Source organism: Thalassophryne amazonica, chromosome 4 (genome assembly GCF_902500255.1).
Source record: "Thalassophryne amazonica chromosome 4, fThaAma1.1, whole genome shotgun sequence".
In the NCBI taxonomy this organism is placed as follows: domain Eukaryota; kingdom Metazoa; phylum Chordata; class Actinopteri; order Batrachoidiformes; family Batrachoididae; genus Thalassophryne; species Thalassophryne amazonica.
Genome location: NC_047106.1, coordinates 14,481,889 through 14,509,511, shown reverse-complemented (window position 1 = coordinate 14,509,511; position 27,623 = coordinate 14,481,889). Strand labels below are relative to the sequence as shown.

The 27,623-nt window shown below is 39.9% G+C and overlaps 1 protein-coding gene across 1 annotated transcript in view; it reads left to right on the top strand.

The window, feature by feature from the left end:
* Positions 1-27,623, top strand: part of LOC117509324 (cell adhesion molecule 1-like) — a 548,821-nt gene that overhangs the window by 377,029 nt on the left and 144,169 nt on the right. The gene's annotated exons all lie outside the window — the stretch shown is intronic.

Here is a 27,623-nt window from a genome sequence, read left to right as displayed (position 1 = left end):
GATTAGTGCACAGGTGTGCCTTAGACTGCCCACAATAAAAGGCCACTCTGAAAGGTGCAGTTTTATCACACAGCACAATGCCACAGATGTCGCAAGATTTGAGGGAGCGTGCAATTGGCATGCTGACAGCAGGAATGTCAACCAGAGCTGTTGCTTGTGTATTGAATGTTCATTTCTCTACCATAAGCCGTCTCCAAAGGCGTTTCAGAGAGGCAGTACATCCAACCAGCCTCACATCCGCAGACCACGTGTAACCACACCAGCCCAGGACCTCCACATCCAGCATGTTCACCTCCAAGATCATCTGAGACCTGCCACTCGGACAGCTGCTGAAACAATCGGTTTGCATAACCAAAGAATTTCTGCACAAACTGTCAGAAACCGTCTCAGGGAAGCTCATCTGCATGCTCATCGTCCTCATCGGGTCTCGACCTGACTCCAGTTCGTCGTCGTAACCGACTTGAGTGGGCAAATGCTCACATTCGCTGGCGTTTGGCACGTTGGAAAGGTTTTCTCTTCACGGATGAATCCCGGTTCACACTGTTCAGGGCAGATGGCAGACAGCGTGTGTGGCGTCGTGTGGGTGAGCAGTTTTCTGATGTCAATGTTGTGGATCGAGTGGCCCATGGTGGCGGTGGGGTTATGGTATGGGCAGGTGTCTGTTATGGACGAAGAACACAGGTGCATTTTATTGATGGCATTTTCAATGCACAGAGATACCGTGACGAGATCCTGAGGCCCATTGTTGTGCCATACATCCAAGATCATCACCTCATGTTGCAGCAGGATAATGCACGGCCCCATGTTGCAAGGATCTGTACACAATTCTTGGAAGCTGAAAATGTCCCAGTTCTTGCATGGCCGGCATACTCACCGGACATGTCACCCATTGAGCATGTTTGGGATGCTCTGGACCGGCGTATACGACAGCGTGTACCAGTTCCTGCCAATATCCAGCAACTTCGCACAGCCATTGAAGAGGAGTGGACCAACATTCCACAGGCCACAATTGACAACCTGATCAACTCTATGCGAAGGAGATGTGTTGCACTGCATGAGGCAAATGGTGGTCACACCAGATACTGACTGGTATCCCCCCCAATAAAACAAAACTGCACCTTTCAGAGTGGCCTTTTATTGTGGGCAGTCTAAGGCACACCTGTGCACTAATCATGGTGTCTAATCAGCATCTTGATATGGCACACCTGTGAGGTGGGATGGATTATCTCAGCAAAGGAGAAGTGCTCACTATCACAGATTTAGACTGGTTTGTGAACAATATTTGAGGGAAATGGTGATATTGTGTATGTGGAAAAAGTTTTAGATCTTTGAGTTCATCTCATACAAAATGGGAGCAAAACCAAAAGTGTTGCTTTTATATTTTTGTTGAGTGTATAAATAACTTTCAACTAATGTATCTAATGTATCACTCCATAAAAAAACTATGAAAACACAAAGTTATTTAAACTGACGTATTACTCCCTAAAACAAATTCAAACTTTTGTTTAGCAAGTGATATGTTAGTTTAAAGATTGAAACACAAAAGAAGCCAGACTCCAGAAAAAAAAAAATTATTAAATTGCTTTTGTGAACAAATAGGGGCAAATTCTGGGATTATTCCAACATCACTATATTTGAACATCACAACCACATTTTGAACCACATTAAACAACCCGACCACTCACTTATCGTGTCATGTTGTTTCATAATTTAGACATCAAATCCACCTATGGACATAATTTTAACAAGCTCGAATAAACGTCAACATGTTCACCACAGCAGTAGTGTTATCCACTGCAATCTGAAGAACAAGGACGTATTTATTTATCAGTTCATTTTACCCAGAATGCATTGCATCCAAGTGGTGGCCAGGCTTAAAACGGGAGGGGTGACCAATATCATTGGTGCTTGCGCCCCCTGATGGTGTGAAGCTGAACAAGTCTATACACACACACACACACACACAAACAAACAAATCGCTGCACGCATTTACAGATCTAACATGGCAGGAGTGTAGCAAAAGTCACGTGTAAGAACACAGCCAATACACACGCACTGATTTTTTTTACACATTTGTGAATCTGGTTACACACTCACAGATCGAAATATACATTTGCAAATATTTTTGCACACACAGATTTTTTTTTTATATTTGTAGATCTAGTTACACATACAGATTTTTTTTTACACATTTGTGGATGTGGTTACATACACACTGATCGAAATACACATTTGCAAATACTTTTGCTACAATCATGGACCCATAATTTTGAAGTACGGAATTCCCTCTTCAGTAAAACCTTTGCGGGTCCTGACGAGGAAATTCCTTTAAAGTGTTTACGAGATGAACATTTTTTTCAGGCTGATACACCGGTGTCTCGTTTCTGTTGCACAACAGGCTTAAATCATAACAATATAAAGAAGAAAATGAAGAAATTCAAACATTAAAAAATGCAAATGAATGTAAGTACCACATTTTTTCAGAGTACAAATTACACCTGTCAAAAATTTACTCTTGAAGAGGTGGAAAAAACGTATATAAGTCGCATCAGAGTATAAGTCACATTTTTATGTATTATCAGTGTTTTCCCTTGGAATTGTTGTCATGTACTTCTTGTTATTGCCATTTGTTTTCATTATTAAAGTTTATTTTGTTTATACTTTAAGTCCTGCAAAGGTCCTATATAAACTGTTATTATAATTACTATTATTAAAAATAATCAGGATTTTTTCATATATATGAGTAAGTTGCACCCGAGTATATGTCATAGGACCTCCAAAACTAGTAACAACAACAACAAAAAAAACCCCAAACAAAAAACTTGTGACTTATACTACAGAAAATACAGTACATGGGATTTATGCCATGCTTCTGGGCTAATTCTATGTTGTGCTTTCTACTACTGTATGTTGTATTGAACACAGTGGTGAATTACTTGCTTACATACATACCGTACCATACTATAACACAACACAAATACATATATGCATAGATACATACAAACATCGATAGAAAACATGTATTTCAAGGTAAGCAATGCCACATTTGGGTTATTCTAAGTCATTATGGAAAATATGTAAATGTCCACATTAGCCAAATGCATTCTATAGGATCAAATCAAATCATTCCACTATTAAAAAAAGTATCAACTGTGAATTGTATCACAGCCCACATATGAAGACGTGTTGGAATAGGGAGCCTTGAAGAGTGCAGTTGCAAGAAGTAGAGGTGGTGAAGGTAACTGAGTTTAGAGGATGGTCGAGTGGCGACTTTGATGTCTAAATCCTTTCCAGTGGAAGCCAGTATGGATTAAACATGGAGGAAGGGGTGTGTGTTTGTCGATGATAAAATGGTTGAAATTTTTTGGTACAGTCAAATGTCAAAACAACACAGGACTGTTTATGATCATATCACTGAGTCAGAAAGAAGTCATTTGCATGACTCGGTGTCAAAGGCGTGGGTATTTGTGGTCTCTGTGTCCGCTTGCATGGGTTGATTTCTGCAGACACAAACACCACAAATATTGGGAGTTTTTTTTATTATTATTTTATTTTGCCTTCAAGGTTTCTCCATCGCATGCTCCATTACTGTCAACAGTTGTATGAGCGATATTATCGTCAACCGCTCACGACCAAACAAGATGGCGGAAAGATTTTTCACTTGTCTTGTTCTGCTTCCTCCCTCGATTTGTCAGCACCGGAGGCCTTGAAGTAGTCCAGGCTTTAGGACTGCGCCATCTTTGTTCTGTGGCAGATGAAGCATTTAACCAAAGCCAGAGGAGCATTTTTCAGAATCAGCGTGCGAGTTGTTGAGATACACGTGTGCTTCACGACAGAGTGAACAATGAGAGCCAGCGCACTTCATATTCAAGGTTGATTCGTTGTACCTTTAGTGGCTCCTTTTTCATTGTGGGGACAGTTGTTTATTGTTAAGTTGGATGCCACAGTGGAACTGTGAAAAGTTCTGCTGCTTGAATTTCACATGTGCATTTCACAAGAGTGTGGTAAATCAGCGCTGCATTTGTGTTTGAAAGAAAAAAAAAGTATTTTTGAGAGAAGCTTCACAGAAGTGCTGCTGAAGTATGGAAATAGATTTGTGGCTTAATTGTGAGTGCACATTTGGACATTCTGAGCATAAAACAGATGCTATTTTACTTGCACATAACTAGGTTTATGTTCAGAAATGACTTTCATGCAAACAGTGCAGTGTTTCCTGTTATCTGTACGTGTGTTCAGTTCTAACCTCCCCTCACGTGTCTATAGAATTATACTGGTGTCTTAATTGTGAGTGGGCAACATGGCAAAAACCGGGAACTCTTTAGTCCTTGTAATAAGTGTTATTTAGTTAGTAATAAGATCTGGAGTGCTTAAAAGTATTAACAAAACTATACAAATGATAATTATAGCATAATAAACATGTTTATTGTTACGTTATTAAACATTTATAAGCACCGATAAGAACCCCGCTTACAGAATGCATAAGAATGTTAATAATGAGTTTCTTAAGATTGTATCTAATACTATTACAAACATTTATTAAGTTTATCAGTCACGTAGTTAATCCTAAAGTTTGTTGGTTTTCTGTTGTTGGTGGTGGTGGTTTTATTTTACCATACCAAACTTTTTTTGTTGCTTCGTTGAGCTTTTTTATATATATAATTTATTATGTATTTATTAGCAGTCACTATACACTTATCATTTCACTATGCAGCTGCCAGATTTAGATCAAGAGCAATAAATGTGTTGATTATGCAAATACTAACACTTATGTAATTTTATTAACACAGTAATGTTAATAAGCATTTTATAACAAACTATGAAGGCCATATTACCAGTCAACTGTTAATTGCAAGGACCTTAATATAAAGTGTTTTGTTTTGTCTTGTACATTTAAAATGAAGCTTGTTATGAAAATTATTATGTGATGCCCACATTGTACGAACATGGTTTCCAAACACCAAGCCAGTAGGCATGTGAATCTCATCACTGATAATGATTCAGTATGCACCTCGACACCCTACCAGCAATAAGGATACATAAATGGTAAATGGACTGGTCTCAAGCCCAACACCTTAACCACTAGACCATCACCTCCCCTAATACATGACAATACTGACGATATGATGCGATGCGATTCACCCCTGTTCCCGATTCAATGCAATTTTATATGTATTTAATGGCGATTCAATTCCTCACAATGCGATACGATGCGATTTGGTGCGATACGATTAATGATGGGTGTTGATAAGATTTTATCAATATCGATTCCACTTAGCGATCCATTTCTTTATTGATTCCTCATCAATACCTCCTGTGAATTTTCTATGTACTAAAAGGCTTTACAGGTTTTCTATGTCAGCAACATTTTATTGAGTCTTAAAGTAAATAAATATGAGCTTGGTCACTGGATCCTTGATTTCTGGACATAAATAAAAATCAATAAAATCTGTACATGGTCACTGGATCCTTGATGTACATGATGGATCCTTGATCTCTGGACAGAAATAGAAATGAACAAAATCTGTAGTTTTTGACAAAAGCATTTCCTTTCAGATATAAATGACACAAATTAACTCCACAGAATCTGAGCTGAGCTCTTCAGCCAGCTGCGCTGCATATCAAGATCAATGTTTCATAAAGAACGCAGGACGTCTCATTCTGGGGGGAAATAAAAACCCCGGTTTTGGTTGGTTGTAGTTTATTGTTTGTATTATAATGTTTGGAAAGAGGTGTCATTTGATTTAAAATGGCAATTCTCTCTGAAGTTATTAATTCAGACTGAAATCTGCGCAGCTCTTTGGAGCTATGCATGTAGTCCCATAAAACAGAGGATATTATTATTATTATTATTATTATTATTATTATTTCCTTTACCTGATGGACAGCTTCAGTTTATGCACTGGCTGGTACTCGCCAGAGAGCCATCACGTAAAACTCAGGTGTGGAATGTTGGACAATTCCGGTTCTTGCCTGCAACAAGACAAGAGTCACAGTTCGTGACTTTAATCCACACAAAGCGGCTCACGATTGACATCTTTAAATGGCTTTAAAAGGGGTTAATGAACCCCAATCAAAGCCATTGAGGGGGGGCTGGAAGCGAAGCAGAGAACCAGCACACAGCGGGTTGAAGCGCTGCTTCATTGCTTCAAGTTTCAAGCAGACCCTCTGCAGACTGGAATCAACGTAGAGAAAATATAATTTTCCCGATAAACACCCTCTAAAACAACGGCCGCTCTGGTGTCCTGAACTGAAGGACTGATAAGGGAATCGTTAAGCAAAAAGGCTGTTGATGTCAACATTTTTGTTGTGGTAGAAATGTAAGTAAGTAAGTAAGTAAGCTTTATTTATATAGCACTTTTCACAGACCAAGGTCACAAAGTGCTTCACACGATATAAATAGACAATAAAAACAACACATACAAATATAGAACAATAAAATAAATTGACACTAAAATGCCAGTTTAAAAAAATGTGTCTTTAGTTGCTGTCTAAAAACATCCACAGAATCCAGTGAGCGAAGAGAACAGGGAAGCTCATTCCAGAGGCGAGGTGCCACAGCTTTAAAAGATCTGTCCCCTCGAGTTTTAAAACAAGTTCGGGGAACCATCAGCAGGTTCTGATTGGAAGACCTCAAACTCCTGCTGGAAACATAAGGCTGGATCAGGTCCTTAATGTATTCCGGTGCCTGCCCATGTAGAGCTCTAAAGGTCAGCACGAGGATTTTGTAATTTATCCTATAAAAAACAGGGAGCCAATGTAAAGACTTGAGGACAGGAGTAATATGCATTCTCCTGTGGGCACGGGTAAGAAGTCGTGCAGCAGAATTTTGCACTACCTGCAGGTGGGCCAGCTCTTTCTTACTGAGGCATGTAAAGAGACTGTTACAATAATCAAGTCGTGAAGAAACAAATGCATGCACAATCATCTCTAGCTCATTAAAAGCCACCATTTTGCGTAATTTGGAAATGTTTCGAATTTGGAAAAAACAGTTCTTAACAAGCTGCCTGGTGTGATGTTCCAAAGACATCCCTCGATCCAAAATGACACCCAGGTTACGCAGGCTGCCTTTTACAGAGCTGCCCAGATTACCAAGGTGATTCTTAATGACAGACATAGCACTATCTGGAGCTACAATCAATGTCTCAGTCTTATTAGAATTCAACTGCAGGCTGTTTTCAGTAAGCCATTCTGTAATTTTAGTGAGACAACTAATGAGAGAACATATTTTCTGTGCTTCAGTTGTCTTAAAAGAACAGTACAGCTGCAAGTCATTGGCATACAAATGGTAGGACACATCGCAGAACTGCTGGATCAGCTTACCAAGAGGAAGGATATACAGCAGGAACAAAATCGGACCCAGGACTGAGCCCTGCCGGACACCTCACAAAAGATCAGCAGATAAATAAGATAATTATAGTGGGCGATTTTAACATCCACACAGATGCTGAGAATGACAGCCTCAACACTGCATTTAATCTATTATTAGACTCTATTGGCTTTGCTCAAAAAGTAAATGAGTCCACCCACCACTTTAATCATATCTTAGATCTTGTTCTGACTTATGGTATGGAAATAGAAGACTTAACAGTATTCCCTGAAAACTCCCTTCTGTCTGATCATTTCTTAATAACATTTACATTTACTCTGATGGACTACCCAGCAGTGGGGAATAAGTTTCATTACACTAGAAGTCTTTCAGAAAGCGCTGTAACTAGGTTTAAGGATATGATTCCTTCTTTATGTTCTCTAATGCCATATACCAACACAGTGCAGAGTAGCTACCTAAACTCTGTAAGTGAGATAGAGTATCTCGTCAATAGTTTTACATCCTCATTGAAGACAACTTTGGATGCTGTAGCTCCTCTAAAAAAGAGAGCGTTAAATCAGAAGTGCCTGACTCTGTGGTATAACTCACAAACTCGTAGCTTAAAGCAGATAACCCGTAAGTTGGAAATGGCATCTCACTAATTTAGAAGATCTTCACTTAGCCTGGAAAAAGAGTCTGTTGCTCTATAAAAAAGCCCTCCGTAAAGCTAGGACATCTTTCTACTCATCACTAATTGAAGAAAATAAGAACAACCCCAGGTTTCTTTTCAGCACTGTAGCCAGGCTGACAAAGAGTCAGAGCTCTATTGAGCTGAGTATTCCATTAACTTTAACTAGTAATGACTTCATGACTTTCTTTGCTAACAAAATTTTAACTATTAGAGAAAAAATTACTCATAACCATCCCAAAGACGTATCGTTATCTTTGGCTGCTTTCAGTGATGCCGGTATTTGGTTAGACTCTTTCTCTCCGATTGTTCTGTCTGAGTTATTTTCATTAGTTACTTCATCCAAACCATCAACATGTTTATTAGACCCCATTCCTACCAGGCTGCTCAAGGAAGCCCTACCATTATTTAATGCTTCGATCTTAAATATGATCAATCTATCTTTGTTAGTTGGCTATGTACCACAGGCTTTTAAGGTGGCAGTAATTAAACCATTACTTAAAAAGCCATCACTTGACCCAGCTATCTTAGCTAATTATAGGCCAATCTCCAACCTTCCTTTTCTCTCAAAAATTCTTGAAAGGGTAGTTGTAAAACAGCTAACTGATCATCTGCAGAGGAATGGTCTATTTGAAGAGTTTCAGTCAGGTTTTAGAATTCATCATAGTACAGAAACAGCATTAGTGAAGGTTACAAATGATCTTCTTATGGCCTCGGACAGTGGACTCATCTCCGTGCTTGTTCTGTTAGACCTCAGTGCTGCTTTTGATACTGTTGACCATAAAATTTTATTACAGAGATTAGAGCATGCCATAGGTATTAAAGGCACTGCGCTGCGGTGGTTTGAATCATATTTGTCTAATAGATTACAATTTGTTCATGTAAATGGGGAATCTTCTTCACAGACTAAAGTTAATTATGGAGTTCCACAAGGTTCTGTGCTAGGACCAATTTTATTCACTTTATACATGCTTCCCTTAGGCAGTATTATTAGACGGTATTGCTTAAATTTTCATTGTTACGCAGATGATACCCAGCTTTATCTATCCATGAAGCCAGAGGACACACACCAATTAGCTAAACCTCGTAGTACCATATCACCCCAATAGAGCGTTTCGCTCTCAGACTGCAGGCTTACTTGTAGTTCCTAGGGTTTGTAAGAGTAGAATGGGAGGCAGAGCCTTCAGCTTTCAGGCTCCTCTCCTGTGGAACCAGCTCCCAATTCAGATCAGGGAGACAGACACCCTCTCTACTTTTAAGATTAGGCTTAAAACTTTCCTTTTTGCTAAAGCTTATAGTTAGGGCTGGATCAGGTGACCCTGAACCATCCCTTAGTTATGCTGCTATAGACGTAGACTGCTGGGGGTTCCCATGATGCACTGTTTCTTTCTCTTTTTGCTCTGTATGCACCACTCTGCATTTAATCATTAGTGATCGATCTCTGCTCCCCTCCACAGCATGTCTTTTTCCTGGTTCTCTCCCTCAGCCCCAACCAGTCCCAGCAGAAGACTGCCCCTCCCTGAGCCTGGTTCTGCTGGAGGTTTCTTCCTGTTAAAAGGGAGTTTTTCCTTCCCACTGTAGCCAAGTGCTTGCTCACAGGGGGTCGTTTTGACCGTTGGGGTTTTACATAATTATTGTATGGCCTTGCCTTACAATATAAAGCGCCTTGGGGCAACCGTTTGTTGTGATTTGGCGCTATATAAAAAAATTGATTGATTGATTGATTCAGACATCACATTGTCCACAGAAACACTACAAGTTCTACCAACCAAGTAAGAGCTAAACCACTCTAATACAGGACCTGACATGCCAACCGTATCCCGCAATCTATTAATCAAAATGCCATGGTCAGCGGTATCGAATGCAGATGACAGATCCAATAAAACCAGCACAGAACATTTACCACTATCAGCGGCCATCATAATGTCACTTTCAAATGTCAAATGTGCTTTCTGGCTTCCGTCCATGGTGCATTCAATGTGCATCGGGAAAAAATAGATGCTAGCAGGCAGTGAGCGATGCAACACGATTCAACCCGTCAAATGAATGGATGCACACTGAATCAATCGATGCACGCACATTGTGCACGTTTGTATCTAGATACCAATTTGTATCGATGAATCTCCACATGCCTGCAAGGCAGACAACTAGTCCATCTCTTCTGTAGCCACATGAAACATAGGTGTACCTGTGGCCTTTTTCAGTTGCTGGGATCCTTGGCATTTGCGTACTGGATCTTGACCAGAGAAATGGCTACATTGTCAAAAATGTCGCAGTTGATCTTCCCGCAACTGATACTTCTGTTTGTTTGACAGCAAAGACATTCTAGTGATACTCAAGGATCCTTCACAGAGACCTAAACAAGAAGACATACAGTTGTTGCCTTAGATAATTGGCTATCATCCAAGTCTCACAAGCATACAGGATGACAGGCAGCACCAGCACCCTAACTATTTTGACCTTTGTTCTCCTACAAGGGTATCAGCATCACCAAATATTCTTACCCAGTGACCTCACAACTTCATAATTTTTACCAAATAATTATTTGATGTCAACAAATGAAAATCTATTATGTGGCTAGGCAGTTGAGGAGGTGACAGTCAAGTAGTTAATGTTTGTGGGCTTTTGTGACCAGAGGATCCTTGGTTCAAATCACTGAGGACCCATGGGTAAGTTAGCATAATATAAAAGAGCACAAGATAAATGCAGTCCATTTATTATTTTACTTTTTGCCAGATAAATACATTAATGTTTGTTTGTTCTCTTACGATATCTGATAATTTGTGGTCAACAACGTTTCAGGATAGTGACCTTGAACCGATATAATTTCATACTGAATGGTTGAAGATTTTCTTCTTTAAGATAATTAGTTCTCTAGGGGGTGCTAGATGCCTTGAAAAGAACTCTTTCTATGCTCCAATAAGTCTTCATGAGCCAGTTTGTTTTTTTCTTAAACACAGTAGCAAATTGTCCATGCAAAGCAATTGTCGTGACCATATTGTGTCCCTGCTTTTGGCAGGGACTCAGAATGACTGTGTGACATCTCTGCTGCTGCTCTGCTGTGCTAAGATAGCACCAGCTGTCTCCAGTTTGCTTTCTAATGTCTTCTTTGTTAAAATGTTATCAGGCGTCTGATAATGGAATAACTGCAGGGCAGGCTCCCTCCAGCACTGGACTACAGACGCACACACAGTGTTTGCCAAAGATCTGCTGTATGACTCAAAGTGAAACCATCAGACTAAATCTGCAGCTGAGAAGGGTGTTAATGTGATGATTGTGTTGCTGATCATGTGAAAATCACATTTTGCTTTCTCCACAGAGATTATGTTTGGACCAGTGCCTGTTTGCTGGTGCTGTGTAGAGTCTGCATGTTGTCACCATAACATGGGTTTTCTTTCACCATTAAATCATGTATGTAATGTTCAGGCCACTGCCTGTTGACCTGCACTGTGGCTACACACTGGCCCTAGTGGTTAGATTGTGTCTCCCTTGTAATAAAGATGAATCAAATAACATAGTCCATACATTTTCCTGCAGGGACCGATAAAAGTGTCCATTAAAAATTCGGGTGTGTTTTCATCTGAAGACAGCTGCAGAGCAAGTAGCTTTGTGGGATAGGAGTCGGACAATTGGACTGAAATGGACAACCGCCGTGTAGCGTCCCAATCAGTGGCGGCTGTTGGTCTTTCAAAGAGGGGAAGCTCATTGTCGGCTTACATCATAAAATTGGTCAGTTTATTTATATGTAAATTCAAATATGTAAAATGGTCATAACAGTTCCTAGCTGCACAAGCATTTCACAATTTATATCTCTATTATGTACAGTATTTTATGATGGTACAATTACATTATAACACAAGTATATTAGTAGAGAAGCTTGAATCTTTGACTGGACTGGGTTGCTTGACGTGAGGACGTTTCGCTTCAAATCACAGAAGCTTCCTCAGCTAAAATTCTTGCTCTGGTAGTCTGACTTCTGTCTTGACTCTTGTAGAGAAGAATAAACCAGAAGCCAACAAAAGCTGGAGTTTTTTAACCTAACCAGACCCCACCTACCGAGAGGCTGACTGCTATAGGCTAGTGACCAAACAATAGCTCTAATTAGCACCTATTGTGCTCTAGTTAGCACTCTCCTAATGACAGGACGGAAGCCTCCCCTGATGGCTCCCTTGACGACTCTCTCCTGATGATGTGAATGACTCATTACCATGAACAAAAGACTGAAACTGCTTTGACCTGAGTACCACATTGTAAACAGGGGACTAGCTGAGGAAGCTTCTGTGATTTGAAGCGAAACGTCCTCACGTCAAGCAACCCAGTCCAGTCGAAGATTCAAGCTTCTCTACTATGGAAACCACCTGGACAACTGAGAGCCTACACAGAAACAAGTATATTAGTAATGTTTTTAAACAAAAATATCCCCAAATATCACCACTTTATGCAGATTTTGACTCATTTTGTTTGGCTGCGGTACTTTTTTTTGTTGGTTGGTAGCATTGTATAAACATATGATATCTAATGTGTGCCTTTAAAACAGACTGATTTATAGCTCATGCAAAACACTTTGGAATAAATTTAAAAAATACATAATTCAATTTCAATTTAATTAGCTTATAATGCACCAAATCACAGCAAAGCCATCTCAAGGCGCCTTACATGGAACAATTCAACATAAAATTTAAATAAATAATTAAAAATGAATAAAAAAATTCAAATACATGATTAAAAACAGAAGTAAAATAATAAAACAGATTAAAAAATAAAAACTACTCATATGAAAGAGAATAAAAATAGGTTTTCAGTCTTGACTTAAAAATGTCCATAGACTCTGACTGCCCCACAGTCGCAGGAAGACTGTTCCACAGGGTGGGTGCACGATGCGAAAAGGCTCTTTGACCTGCTGACTTCTTCTTCACCCTGGGAACACAGAGAAGTCCCGCATCCTGCGACCGCAAACCCCAGGCCGGCACGTAAAGTTCCACCAGATCAGCCAGATAAGATGGCGCCGGTCCATGAACAACCTTATAAGTCAATAACAAAACCTTAAAATCTGCTCTCACAGAGACAGGGAGCCAGTGCAAGGATGCCAAAATGGGAATGATATGTTAAGACCTTCTGCTACATGTCAGAAGTCTGGCGGCAGCGTTTTGATCCAGCTGAAGACCCCTGATGCTGGACTGCGGTAACCCTGAAAATAGAACATTACAATAAACTAGTCTAGAAGAAACAAAAGCATGAATCAACGTCTCAGCATCAGCCATAGACAGGATGGGGCGGATCTTCGCTATATCTCGCAGGTGGAAAAAAGCAGTCCTAGTAATATACCTGATGTGGAGGTCAAAAGACAACGTGGGATCAAAATTTCCCCAGGGTTCCTCATTTTGTCCGTATGATGTATGACACATGAACCCAGGCCAAGCACCAGCTGGTCAAACTGATGCCGATGTCTCACTGGACCAAGAACCCTCATTTCAGTCTTATCAAAGTTTAATAGTAGGAAGTTACTAGACATCCAACTTCTCACTGATAGAAGACAGTCCTCCAGGGATTTTATGGGAGTGAGATTTCCCGCAGTTATCGGCATGTACAACTGAGTATCATCAGCGTAACAATGAAAGGCAATTATCAATCAAAACAGGATTCAGCCTTTTGAATGATTGTCCAGTCATTGTTCCATGTCCAGAGTCCAGGCCCGCCCACAGCTCCATTCACCCCTAGAGACACCCTGTTTCTGGGGGCGGGACAAAATTGTGCCATTTATTCAATGACCATCGAGTTTCGAGGCAATGAAAAAAACCTTTCCAGGCAGTCCCAATGAAGTGAACAGATGCTCGGCTTCTACAGGAAAATGCATTGACCACAGACCGTATGAGAAAAAGATTTATGAGAAGTTAACAAAACAGAGTCAATCAATTTGTCATAAGTAGCTGATTCTGAACGAACTCATGTTCAAAATGAATGTGTTCACATCTATAGTCAATGAAATGTTAACAAACTGTACATATTTGACCACTTAATATTTTTACATTTTAGGGGAAGCTGAGCTTCCCTTGCAGTCTTACAGAAACCGCCTCTGGTCCCAGTCCACCCAGCGGTAACTAGGTATCAGCCCTCCTGGCTGAAGAAGTAACCAGCAGTAGACTGGCAGCTCGTCCTGCTCATGATGCATAATCCTGTGATTCACTGTCCAGCAGCATCCTTAGTTTGCAAAAATCCTCATGTTTTTACCAATCTAAGGCACAGCTGCTGTAAATTAGGGCTGTGGGCACACTGGAAATTGCAAAAGTTCCAATACACATTAGCTAGTGGCACAGGAGTCCCGTAGCTGGCTTTGTCTTTCATTGTTGAACTAATCATCACACACAAACAACTGGAACTGTGACTTTAAAGGCTTAAACACATATCAGAACACATGTGAAGTCAGACCACCTCAAGAAGCTCATTTTCAAATCAGTTCATTAACTATAAGCCAAGCCTGGTGGTTTAGCAATCCGCTGTAGGCTAGGCTAGCTTCACTGCTGCATAGCTATTGACATTTACATGATGCAAATGTATTTGCATCAGCCACTCTCATCTTACAACGGACTGCAAACAATAACTGTTTAATTACACTTTATTTTACCAAATAAAATTGTACTGTATGACATAAATACCTTATATTACTCAGTTTAGCAAAGTTGAACTCAGTGCTAAGTATCTATAATGTTCCAAGTCAGCATTTTGTTTCATTGATCTTAATGCACACAATGACAATAAAGATATTCTTCTTCTTTAATGAGCAAATCCTGCAAGTTACACTTAAATTATTTAAAGTTCAGTTGTACGTAGTTTTACCAGCAACGATTAGTGCAGAACTGTATGGTTGACATAAACACAAAACTACACTATCAGCAAACAGAATCAGTGTGTTCAGCCATGTCCTCAAGATGCATTTGTCTGAATTTCTTACAGTATACAAGTACATAAGCTAACATATATAATAACATATATATTTCCAGTAGGAAATGTCATCTAACTTTCAGACCAATATGGTAATTGAATAGAAAACGCAAATCATCTAAATAACTGATTGTTGCATGCCTGATTTGACTAATTTTAGAAGATTGCTGGGGTTAAACTGCATAATATTACAAATACAAATATGGAGATTTCCAAAGATTTTCTTGTCCTGCTTTGGTAATCATGATTCCGTCTCTTAGATTCATCTCACAACCAGCTGTGAGAGTCTTAACCCTCAGTTTGATATTAAGTGCTATCATTTTTATGAATTGTTAAATGACCCCCTGTGAGCACACACAGAGCACACACATTCTCATGTGTGCGTAGGCAGCAATAAATGATGCTACAAGCAGTGATACTTGATAAAGAGTGATGGAGGAAGAATAAAAAACAACAAACATAAAGCTGTTCCATTAATTGAGATTAAAGCAGAACATTTTCTGTTAATAGTACGTCTTTTAATCATGAAACAGGTGTGCTCGTGCATGCTGTACATCATGCCAACACAAAACCTTATTCATCAGTGCAAGAAATGACCAGCGTGCTCAAGTGTTCCGCACAACAGCAGCTTCCCCTCATATGCAAAACAGCCCTTTTTCCTCCTTAACATCTATTATTCACTTCCTGCATATCCAATTACTAAATGAGCCTGCCATATTCCAAGAAGAAAAAGTGAAATTAAAAATCCCAATGGAAAACTAAGCAATTAGCAACACCAGAGGGGAACATAGTTCGCCTCCTTGTTGCTTTCGTAATGTCTGATTTTGGTGTCTTCAGTTTTTGACTCTCTACTGATAACCCAGACAGTCTGACGTGCAGAAGCAACGACACAGAGAACTGTAAATATACAGCACGTCTACAAACTGTCCGCAGCTGAGGTTTAAAACTGGAGGCCTGATGGCAGCTCAAAGATTACGTTTTTGGGGGGCTGGGGGAGGATGGGGTCCCATTAACAAAGATAACAGTTGGGGTTCAATTTTGTTGGGAAATGGGCTTCATAACTGTGTTTATATAATAGCACTTCGTAGTACAGATTACACATTTCAAAGTGCTTCAACTTCAAAAATTACACATCAACATTTAGCAGCGTTACCGTAGCGTAATAATAGTAAGTCTCTTCAGCTTCTCAGTGTTTCACTTGGGATCACCACAGCAGATCAGAGGTGGATCTGCATGTTGGTTTGGTACCAGATGCTCTTCCTGACACCACTCCACATTACACGGACAACAGGCAGGGATGGCCTTGAACCGGGGACCTTCCAGCACCACAGTGCAAGCTAGGACCAAGCCGATTATACAACATATTATGTAAAGACTGTAATTTTACAAAAATAAGGAAACAGTACTGCAACACAGTAACAGCCTTTACTACCAATTATGAACTGCAACTGATTTAAATATATATCATTTAGAAGGACCTTGTAACATGCTTTTTCAATACAACCTGAATCTGAGCCCATCAGCTGTCATACAAATTTTCAGAACTGTGTGAATCAAATCATATCAAATCAATTTTATTTATATAGCGCCAAATCACAACAAACAGTTGCCCCAAGGCGCTTTATATTGTAAGGCAAGGCCATACAATAATTACGGAAAAACCCCAACGGTCAAAACGACCCCCTGTGAGCAAGCACTTGGCGACAGTGGGAAGGAAAAACTCCCTTTTAACAGGAAGAAACCTCCAGCAGAACCAGGCTTAGGGAGGGGCAGTCTTCTGCTGGGACTGGTTGGGGCTGAGGGAGAGAACCAGGAAAAAGACATGCTGTGGAGGGGAGCAGAGATCAATCACTAATAATTACAACCCCTGGCAAAAATTATGGAATCACCGGCCTCGGAGGATGTTCATTCTGTTGTTTAATTTTGTAGAAAAAAAGCAGATCACAGACATGACACAAAACTAAAGTCATTTCAAATGGCAACTTTCTGGCTTTAAGAAACACTATAAGAAATCAAGAAAAAAAGATTGTGGCAGTCAGTAACGGTTACTTTTTTAGACCAAGCAGAGGAAAAAAATATGGACTCACTCAATTCTGAGGAATAAATTATGGAATCACCCTGTAAATTTCCATCCCCCAAACTAACACCTGCATCAAATCACATCTGCTCGTTGACATTAACCCTATGTCATGAAATTGACCCTATGTGTCTTTTTTGCAAGGAATGTTTTCACAGTTTTTGCTCTATGGCAAGATGCATTATCTTCTTGAAAAATGATTTCATCATCCTTAAACATCAGAAAAGTGTCCAAAATATCAAAGTAAACTTGTGCATTTATTGATGATGTAATGACAGCCATCTTCCCAGTGCCTTTACATGACATGCAGCCCCATATCATCAATGACTGTGGAAATTTACATGTTGTCTTCAGGCAGTCATCTCTATAAATCTCATTGGAATGGCACCAAACAAAAGTTCCAGCATCATCACCTTGCCCAATGCAGATTCGAGATTCGTCACTGAATATGACTTTCATCCAGTCATCCACAGTCCACGATTGCTTTTCTTTAGCCCATTGTAACCTTGTTTTTTTCTGTTTAGGTGTTAATGATGGCTTTCGTTTAGCTTTTCTGTATGTAAATCCCATTTCCTTTAGGCGGCTTCTTACAGTTCGGTCACAGACGTTGACTCCAGTTTCCTCCCATTCGTTCCTCATTTGTTTTGTTGTGCATTTTTGATTTTTGAGACATATTGCTTTAAGTTTTCTGTCTTGACGCTTTGATGTCTTCCTTGGTCTACCAGTATTTTTGCCTTTAACAACCTTCCCATGTTGTTTGTATTTGGTCCAGAGTTTAGACACAGCTGACTGTGAACAACCAACATCTTTTGCAACATTGCGTGATGATTTACCCTCTTTTAAGAGTTTGATAATCCTCTCCTTTGTTTCAACTGACTCGTGTTGGAGCCATGATTCATGTCAGTCCACTTGGTGCAACAGCTCTCCAAGGTGTGATCACTCCTTTTTAGATGCAGACTAACAAGCAGATGTGATTTGATGCAGGTGTTAGTTTTGGGGATGAAAATTTACAGGGTGATTCCATACTTTATTCCTCAGAATTGAGTCAGTCCATATTTTTTTCCTCTGCTTGGTCTAAAAAAGTAACCGTTACTGACTGCCACAATCTTTTTTTCTTGATTTCTTATGGTGTTTCTTAAAGCCAGAAAGTTGCCATTTGAAATGACTTTAGTTTTGTGTCATGTCTGTGATCTGCTTTTTTTCTACAAAATTAAACAACTGAATGAACATCCTCCGAGGCTGGTGATTCCATAATTTTTGCCAAGGGTTGTAAATGCAGAGTGGTGCATACAGAGCAAAAAGAGAAAGAAACACTCAGTGCATCATGGGAACCCCCCAGCAGTCTAAGTCTATAGCAGCATAACTAAGGGATGGTTCAGGGTCACCTGATCCAGCTCTAACTATAAGCTTTAGCAAAAAGGAAAGTTTTAAGCCTAATCTTAAAAGTAGAGAGGGTGTCTGTCTCCCTGATCTGAACTGGGAGCTGGTTCCACAGGAGAGGAGCCTGAAAGCTGAAGGTTCTGCCTCCCATTCTACTCTTACAAACCCTAGGAACTACAAGTAAGCCTGCAGTCTGAGAGCGAAGCGCTCTATTGGGGTGATATGGTACTATGAGGTCCCTAAGATAAGATGGGACCTGATTATTCAAAACCTTATAAGTAAGAAGAAGAATTTTAAATTCTATTCTAGAATTAACAGGAAGCCAATGAAGATAAGCCAATATGGGTGAGATATGCTCTCTCCTTCTAGTCCCTGTCAGTACTCTAGCTGCAGCATTTTGAATTAACTGAAGGCTTTTCAGGGAACTTTTAGGACAACCTGATAATAATGAATTACAATAGTCCAGCCTAGAGGAAATAAATGCATTAATTAGTTTTTCAGCATCACTCTGAGACAAGACCTTTCTAATTTTAGAGATATTGCGCAAATGCAAAAAAGCAGTCCTACATATTTTAAGATTTCTCACAGTATTACTAGAGGTCAGGGTAATGCCATCCAGAGTAAGGATCTGGTTAGACACCATGTTTCTAAGATTTGTGGGGCCAAGTACAATAACTTCAGTTTTATCTGAGTTTAAAAGCAGGAAATTAGAGGTCATCCATGTCTTTATGTCTGTAAGACAATCCTGCAGTTTAGCTAATTGGTGTGTGTCCTCTGGCTTCATGGATAGATAAAGCTGGGTATCATCTGCGTAACAATGAAAATTTAAGCAATGCTGTCTAATAATACTGCCTAAGGGAAACATGTATAAAGTGAATAAAATTGGTCCTAGCACAGAACCTTGTGGAACTCCATAATTAACCTTAGTCTGTGAAGAAGATTCCCCATTTACAAGAACAAATTGTAATCTATTAGATAAATATGATTCAAACCACCGCAGCGCAGTGCCTTTAATACCTATGGCATGCTCTAATCTCTGTAATAAAATTTTATGGTCAACAGTATCAAAAGCAGCACTGAGGTCTAACAGAACAAGCACAGAGATGAGTCCACTGTCTGAGGCCATAAGAAGATCATTTGTAACCTTCACTAATGCTGTTTCTGTACTATGATGAATTCTAAAACCTGACTGAAACTCTTCAAATAGCACCATTCCTCTGCAGATGATCAGTTAGCTGTTTTACAACTACCCTTTCAAGAATTTTTGAGAGAAAAGGAAGGTTGGAGATTGGCCTATAATTAGCTAAGATAGCTGGGTCAAGTGATGGCTTTTTAAGTAATGGTTTAATTACTGCCACCTTAAAAGCCTGTGGTACATAGCCAACTAATAAAGATAGATTGATCATATTTAAGATCGAAGCATTAATTAATGGTAGGGCTTCCTTGAGCAGCCTGGTAGGAATGGGGTCTAAAAGACATGTTGATGGTTTGGAGGAAGTAACTAATGAAAATAACTCAGACAGAACAATCGGAGAGAAAGAGTCTAACCAAATACCGGCATCACTGAAAGCAGCCAAAGATAACGATACGTCTTTGGGATGGTTATGAGTAATTTTTTTCTCTAATAGTTAAAATTTTATTAGCAAAGAAAGTCATGAAGTCATTGCTAGTTAAAGTTAAAGGAATACTCAGCTCAATAGAGTCTCTTTGTCAGCCTGGCTACAGTGCTGAAAAGAAACCTGGGGTTGTTCTTATTTTCTTCAATTAGTGATGAGTAGTAAGATGTCCTAGCTTTACGGAGGGCTTTTTTATAGAGCAACAGACTCTTTTTCCAGGCTAAGTGAAGATCTTCTAAATTAGTGAGACGCCATTTCCTCTCCAACGTATGGGTTATCTGCTTTAAGCTGCGAGTTTGTGAGTTATACCACGGAGTCAGGCACTTCTGATTTAAGGCTCTCTTTTTCAGAGGAGCTACAGCATCCAAAGTTGTCTTCAATGAGGATGTAAAACTATTGACGAGATACTCTATCTCACTCACAGAGTTTAGGTAGCTACTCTGCACTGTGTTGGTATATGGCATTAGAGAACATAAAGAAGGAATCATATCCTTAAACCTAGTTACAGCGCTTTCTGAAAGACTTCTAGTGTAATGAAACTTATTCCCCACTGCTGGGTAGTCCATCAGAGTAAATGTAAATGTTATTAAGAAATGATCAGACAGAAGGGAGTTTTCAGGGAATACTGTTAAGTCTTCAATTTCCATACCATAAGTCAGAACAAGATCTAAGATATGATTAAAGTGGTGGGTGGACTCATTTACATTTTGAGCAAAGCCAATTGAGTCTAATAATAGATTAAATGCAGTGTTGAGGCTGTGATTCTCAGCATCTATGTGGATGTTAAAATCGCCCACTATAATTATCTTATCTAAGCTAAGCACTAAGTCAGACAAAAGGTCTGAAAATTCACAGAGAAACTCACAGTAACGACCAGGTGGACGATGGATAATAACAAATAAAACTGGTTTTTGGGACTTCCAATTTGGATGGACAAGACTAAGAGTCAAGCTTTCAAATGAATTAAAGCTCTGTCTGGGTTTTGGATTAATTAATAAGGTGGAATGGAAGATTGCTGCTAATCCTCCGCCTCGGCCCGTGCTACGAGCGTTCTGGCAGTTAGTGTGACTCGGGGGTGTTGACTCATTTAAACTAACATATTCATCCTGCTGTAACCAGGTTTCTGTAAGGCAGAATAAATCAATATGTTGATCAATTATTATATCATTTACTAACAAGGACTTAGAAGAGAGAGACCTAATGTTTAATAGATCACATTTAACTGTTTTAGTCTGTGGTGCAGTTGAAGGTGCTATATTATTTTTTCTTTTTGAATTTTTATGCTTAACTGGATTTTTGCTGGTTATTGGTGGTCTGGGAGCAGGCACCGTCTCTACGGGGATGGAGTAATGAGGGGATGGCAGGGGGAGAGAAGCTGCAGAGAGGTGTGTAAGACTACAACTCTGCTTCCTGGTCCCAACCCTGGATAGTCACGGTTTGGAGGATTTAAGAAAATTGGCCAGATTTCTAGAAATGAGAGCTGCTCCATCCAAAGTGGGATGGATGCCGTCTCTCCTAACAAGACCAGGTTTCCCCAGAAGCTTTGCCAATTATCTATGAAGCCCACCTCATTTTTTGGACACCACTCAGACAGCCAGCAATTCAAGGAAAACATGCGGCTAAACATGTCACTCCCGGTCCGATTGGGGAGGGGCCCAGAGAAAACTACAGAGTCTGACATTGTTTGTGAAGGTTGTGAAGGTCAGATTAGATCACCTGTTGCATGTACTCAGTTGTGCTAACCGCTAATTCACGAAGCTAACATTTTTGTTAGCACATTAGCTTTTCAGCTAACTTTAAAAACCATCAGCTGACCAATAGATGGGTTTCCACTCTGGCACATTTCCCATGACCCTATGCGCTAGGCGTCATGTTGTGTGGCACTGATTCAGTTTGTTAACAAAGGAGATGCCGGCGTGTATCGTCCCAAGTGACAATATACTGACAATCAAGGCACATATTGTTGCTGGTCATCAGAGCAAGAAGTAAAACTTGATGTTTAACTGTGAATTGTTTTTTTTTTCCACTCTGTCTCTCTCACACACACACACACACACATACATACATACACACACACTCGCTCTCATTACGTCTGCCAAGAATGTAATAAAATCATCGGCATTTATTTATTTATTTAATATGCTGCTTAAATTCAGCAGATGGTAAATGGACTGCATTTATATAGCGCTTTTCCATCTGAATCAGACACTCAAAGAGCTTTACAAATAATGCCTCACATTCACCCCGATGTCAGGGTGCTGCCATACAAGGCGCTACCGGTGTGTAGTGATGGTGTCATCTGATCTGAGGTCATAGCCCAAAGCTGTTTTTTTGGGGGGTTTTTTGCGACCATCGTGTGTCGACTTCCCGTGGATGCACATTGCGTTCTGTTCTGGCATTTTATCACTGTGAGTGCATGAAAATTGTCACATTTATTTTCTTGCAAGCCTTCTCGAGGGCGCCAAGACTTTTTGTGACCAGTGCGCACAGGACCGAGGAAGATGGTTTGATCTGTCCTGTACTAACTGGTGATGCATAACGCGGAGATGCTATTGCACAGGCTACAGAACACCACATCGTTTCAGCACAGACTTTTAGCACTCAGATGTTGGTGAGTTATTCAAAGTGCTCGGGTGATACTGGCTCAGTAATAATAAAAATGCCAGCGCTGCTGCTGCTTCTGCTGCTGCGGATCAACGCAACAACTGCGGGCGCAGCGCAAATCCCGGTGTGGTTGTTCCACCGGCAGCAGCCCGAATCATCCTCGTCTGCACGTACACGACAATTGTAGGCTTTCATTTCCTCTAACATGTACAAACTCACACTGCATACCAAATAGTTGACAAGATCTGGTAAGGTAATGGCTGTGAGCACTTCCTCATCTGAGCACCGTTCTTCTTTTCTGATTGTGTACAGGTCCTTATTGGCAATTTCAGCAATTTTCTGTAAATACCTCGCTTTGCAAATTGGATTCAATGTGTCACGATATATTGGTTTTTCCTTCTTGCTATTTTTATCTGGCTTTGACAGCAGCATTATCGTGGTTAGAGATCAGTGACAAAGAAAGTTGACTCACACCATGGTAAAGTGCAGAATTGTGGGAAATCTGTGATGTAATTGAAAACCCAACTATTAGCTTCCGCTAAATTTAGTTGTGATAACATTTTTTTTTTTTTTGCTGACACAGAGATAAAGCTGAACGGTTAGAAACACCTGTAAAACCTAAAATTCTACATGTTAGATTTTATCACGTGCTTTGCAATAAACAGACTGCGGTGAGAAGCTCAGTCCTCCCCCAGTAAAAGTGAACAGACCAGCTGCTATTGTAGGGAAGAAAAAAGTCATTTACTTTCAACATACCGATACTCACAGAGTGGGTAGGAGTCATGAAGCGCAACGCACCTTTCACTCATGGTTTCATTTAAAACAAACTAATTCCGGACAAGTTAGCAAAATTAACGTCACCTCTGATGATTTTACAAAGTGAAAATATCAACTATATTTTTTAGTTTTGAAGTATTGCACAAATTCTTAAGGTTTGACGTTAAACACGTGTCGAAAGGCATTATAGGAAAATTCAAATGACCTTCTTTCATCACGTCCTCTTCCCCCGCTCCGTCAAAATGCAGAGAATACTGCCATCTACTGGATGAGAGTGTAAATAGACCAACATATTCAGAACGTCTCAATATAAGGGGATCACAGATGACAGGCATTGTAAAAACCAACACACAATTTACAGTGACTTTATAGGAGCTGTCAACATTGGCATGTTTTTTGTTTATTTCAGTTTCACGACAGTATGCCATTTTAAAGTACCACAATTCACCCCATTGAGATATCCCATAATCCCTTGCGCACCAGAGAGTTGCTGCAGTCAAAATAACACTGAGAAACTACATGATGACAAACGCAAATGAACATTATACGACAAAAATGTAACTTTTATGCCTTTCATAACATTTATAAGAGACTGCTGCATGAGATGCTGAAAACTTGCTAAAACAAATATCCAAATATTACATGTCTGCTACATTTAACCTGCATGGAACTTCATAAACACAAACCAAATTTCAAACATTTTATATATATATATATATATATATATATATATATATATATATATATATATATATATATATATATATATATATATATATATATGTTTGTGATTGCCTTTGAAATTATTCAGAAGTATCAGCTGCCAGTGTACTGGAGTCAATGCTAAAAGTTATCAGTTTAGCTTTTAGCTATAACTTCCGCTACATTTTTTTTAGAGGTTTATCGGTTTTGCTTTATAAAAGATAACTTTTCAGTTAGTGGATTAACTGCTATTGAAGCTAACTTTTTGGTTAGCTGTGCCCACCACTGCATGTACTTTTATTTCTATCGTCATACTTCTTACCTTATGATGTTAAATGCCCGACGAGAGAAAGGTTCAGAATTATGATGTATTTCCTTTATGTTTTGGCCATTCATACCCTAAAGTACCCTTATATTTTGGTGTACACCAGTGGTGTCCAAACTATTCCAGAAAGGCCCGAGAGGGTGCAGGTTTTCTTTGTAGCCAGTGACTTCAGCAGGTAATTTCACTGATTAACATCCTTTTGAACAGGTGGGATGAATTTATCAGTGAAATCACAAAATCGCAGACCTTGAGCTGAAGAAGCTACTATCATTCAGAATGAATTACAGTTGATGTTTTGATGACTTTCAGTATGAGGCTGATTGTTGGAAACAGCACATTTTGATAAATGCATTTTCCAAGATAATTGTCTTGATCAATCACAAGCTTACGTGAGCTGTACGTAATGACCTCAGCCAATCGGGACAGAGCGTGACAATCTAATGCTGCATTCATCATACTCTAGTAGCACTCAAGTGGGATGTCGATGTTAACGTCATTTTAAACTACCTGCGTTAACTTTACCAGGTGAGTGATTTGTTGCTGACTGTGGATGTTTATTCTGCATATGTGTTGCTGTTGTTGTGTTTTGTATATCTGCGCTGTTGTGTAGTTTAAAATTCTATTTAACTTAACTGAATACATTCTTTTCTCTCCTACTTGCACTGAGCAAATGGAAGAAAATGCGATTTCCCTCTGGGGATTAATAAAGTATAGTACATTTTGCTGAAGAGATTCCAAAACTATTTTGGTATTTCTGGTCAAGAACTTTCATGACTGACATCTTACTTGTCAGGTCAGGGCCATCTCAGTGTGTTTCTTAGAGTAAAACGACATTGTAGTATTTCACAATGAAGCATGGGATACCTCAAGGTCCTGCTTTTAGCCACCTGTTTTTCTCTCTGTCCATACATTATCATCACTGTTATAATAATGGGGGGGGGGGGGGGGTGTGTGACTGCAATCATGTAATTTGTGGTAAAATGTGTAAATTATATCATATGATGAATACATTCATGCCAGTAGTTTTATGCTAAAAAATACACTCCACCTGCTCTCTCACACACACACACACACACACACACACACACACACACACACACACACACACACACACACACACACACACACACACACACACACACTCACCAGGAACCTTAACTGGAATAATCGGGTTCAGGAGATGGCTAACTGGATGGCTTTGTACTTTTCTTCAGAATTTTTAGGTGCAGTAATGTTCATCTTGCAAATTTCCTGAAGACCAGTATTTATCGTGAGAAATATCACAGAAGATAAACTGTGTATATGATGAGCCCTTGCTGTTTGGTTCTACGTGAAGCCTGCTGAGATAATGTTGGTGGCTTCAAAGGACAGGGCCATATTGTAGCATGAAAATAATGTTCCAGGAGCTGTTCCCTCACTGCAGCAGAAGTTCACCCCTGCAGGCTGACCAAAGCTCTGTGGTTTGCCCTGAGCAAGCTGTCTCGCTGCTGCCTCTGTGGCTCATCTGTCATTGGGCAAACCTAAAGCTTTTGGATCATTGCCTGAAGACTTTTAAAACTCACCGCCGAAGAGGTCATATATTGAATAAGAAAGCCAGTGGGGGAAATATCTCGGTGTTGAAGCTAAAGCAAGTATTAAACTGCGTTTTTCGTGGCAGTGGTGCCTGAAGCAGTGCTTGCCCTGCCAGTCGGGACCTGGCCTGTCATGTGAAGTTGCAGTTTATATCCAGGGAAAATAAATCTCAATATCAGTGATTTGCTCAGAGTTTATTTGACCTTGAGAATTTTGTGTTTCAACAAAGATAGACAAGCTTTTTTTCAGATATGCAAGTTGTAGCAATGAAGGCATCACGCTGAGGTTAAACTGACTACATTTTCACTTTCAAACAAGCCTTTTCTCATTGCAGAGCTTCTTCAAGCAAACAGGACCTTTAAGAAAAGAGCAATAATGTCGATGACCTGCTTACCTTCTGGTCGTAAAAGCTAAAGCTTAGTAACAGTCAGTGACATGCGGTGAGGTTGATGGCTGGTGAGGCACTGACTTCATCTCAGTCAGATTTAAATACATATGAAGCCCACAGAGTAACTTATTCACCGTTTGATTGGCAGCAGTTAACGGGTTATGTTTAAAATCTCACATCAGCATTCTTTACACATACAAACTGTAGCACACAAAAAAAGCACATTTAATTAAAAAAAAAATGTTATTATGGTCTTACCTTTACTTATAAATGAAGTCCACATGTGCTGCTCCTTCTGAACAAAAGCATCGATGACTTGCTTGTGGAAGTCTTTCTTAACTTCCTTCAGTTTTAAAAGTCTCTCTGTCTCAGTGGAGATCACTTCCAGGGAAGAAAGTAGTCCTTCATCAGTCTTGTTGCGACTGTATGTTTGGAGTCTTTTCTGGCTTTGAATCTGAGTGGTTGACCGCTTGTCTGTGATGACACTTCTTTCTAAATTTTTCAGGTCACAGTATCCCATTTGAGTCCAGACACTGTCACAAGTTGAGAAAATAAGGCAGGAAAAGTTGAAAAGGCAGTTCCTTGCTAGACATCCACACGGCCAGACTTTATGTGTGTCCCAATCTGTTTGAAAAAAGCAGCGCTTCTGTTGTCTGAAGCAAACCTTTCAGCTCTGGTCTTTGGTCGTCCTTTAATTACGAGGTCTATTAGAAAAGTATCCGACCTGTGGCCGGGGGAAAAAAACTGGCTTACCTGGAGGGTTGGAAACCTAATCACCCTCGAAGTACACTCCTTGGGACTCCACACACTTCTCCCAGTGGTGTCGCCACTGTTGGAAGCATTCCAAAAACGCCTCTTTCGGGATGGTGCGCAGCTCCGCCGTTGTTGCAGTCATGATGTCCTCCCTCGTCTCAAAACGTGTTCCTTTTAATGGTCTTTTAATTTTGGGGAACAGCCAGAAGTCGCAAGGGGCCATGTCAGGAGAGTAAGGAGCCTGTGGAACCACAGGAGTTTGGTTTTTAGACAAATAAGTCCGAATCAAGTTGGATGAATGAGCTGGCGCGCTGTCGTGGTGGAGGCGCCAATTTCCTGTGGCCCACAACTCCGGTCTCTTGCGCCGTACAGCTTCACGGAGGTGATGGAGGACATCCCTGTAATACTCCTTCATTATTGTTTGACCCTGTGGTGCGTACTCGTGGTGTACCACACCGCAGGAGTAAAAAAAAACAGTCAGCATCACCTTAACGTT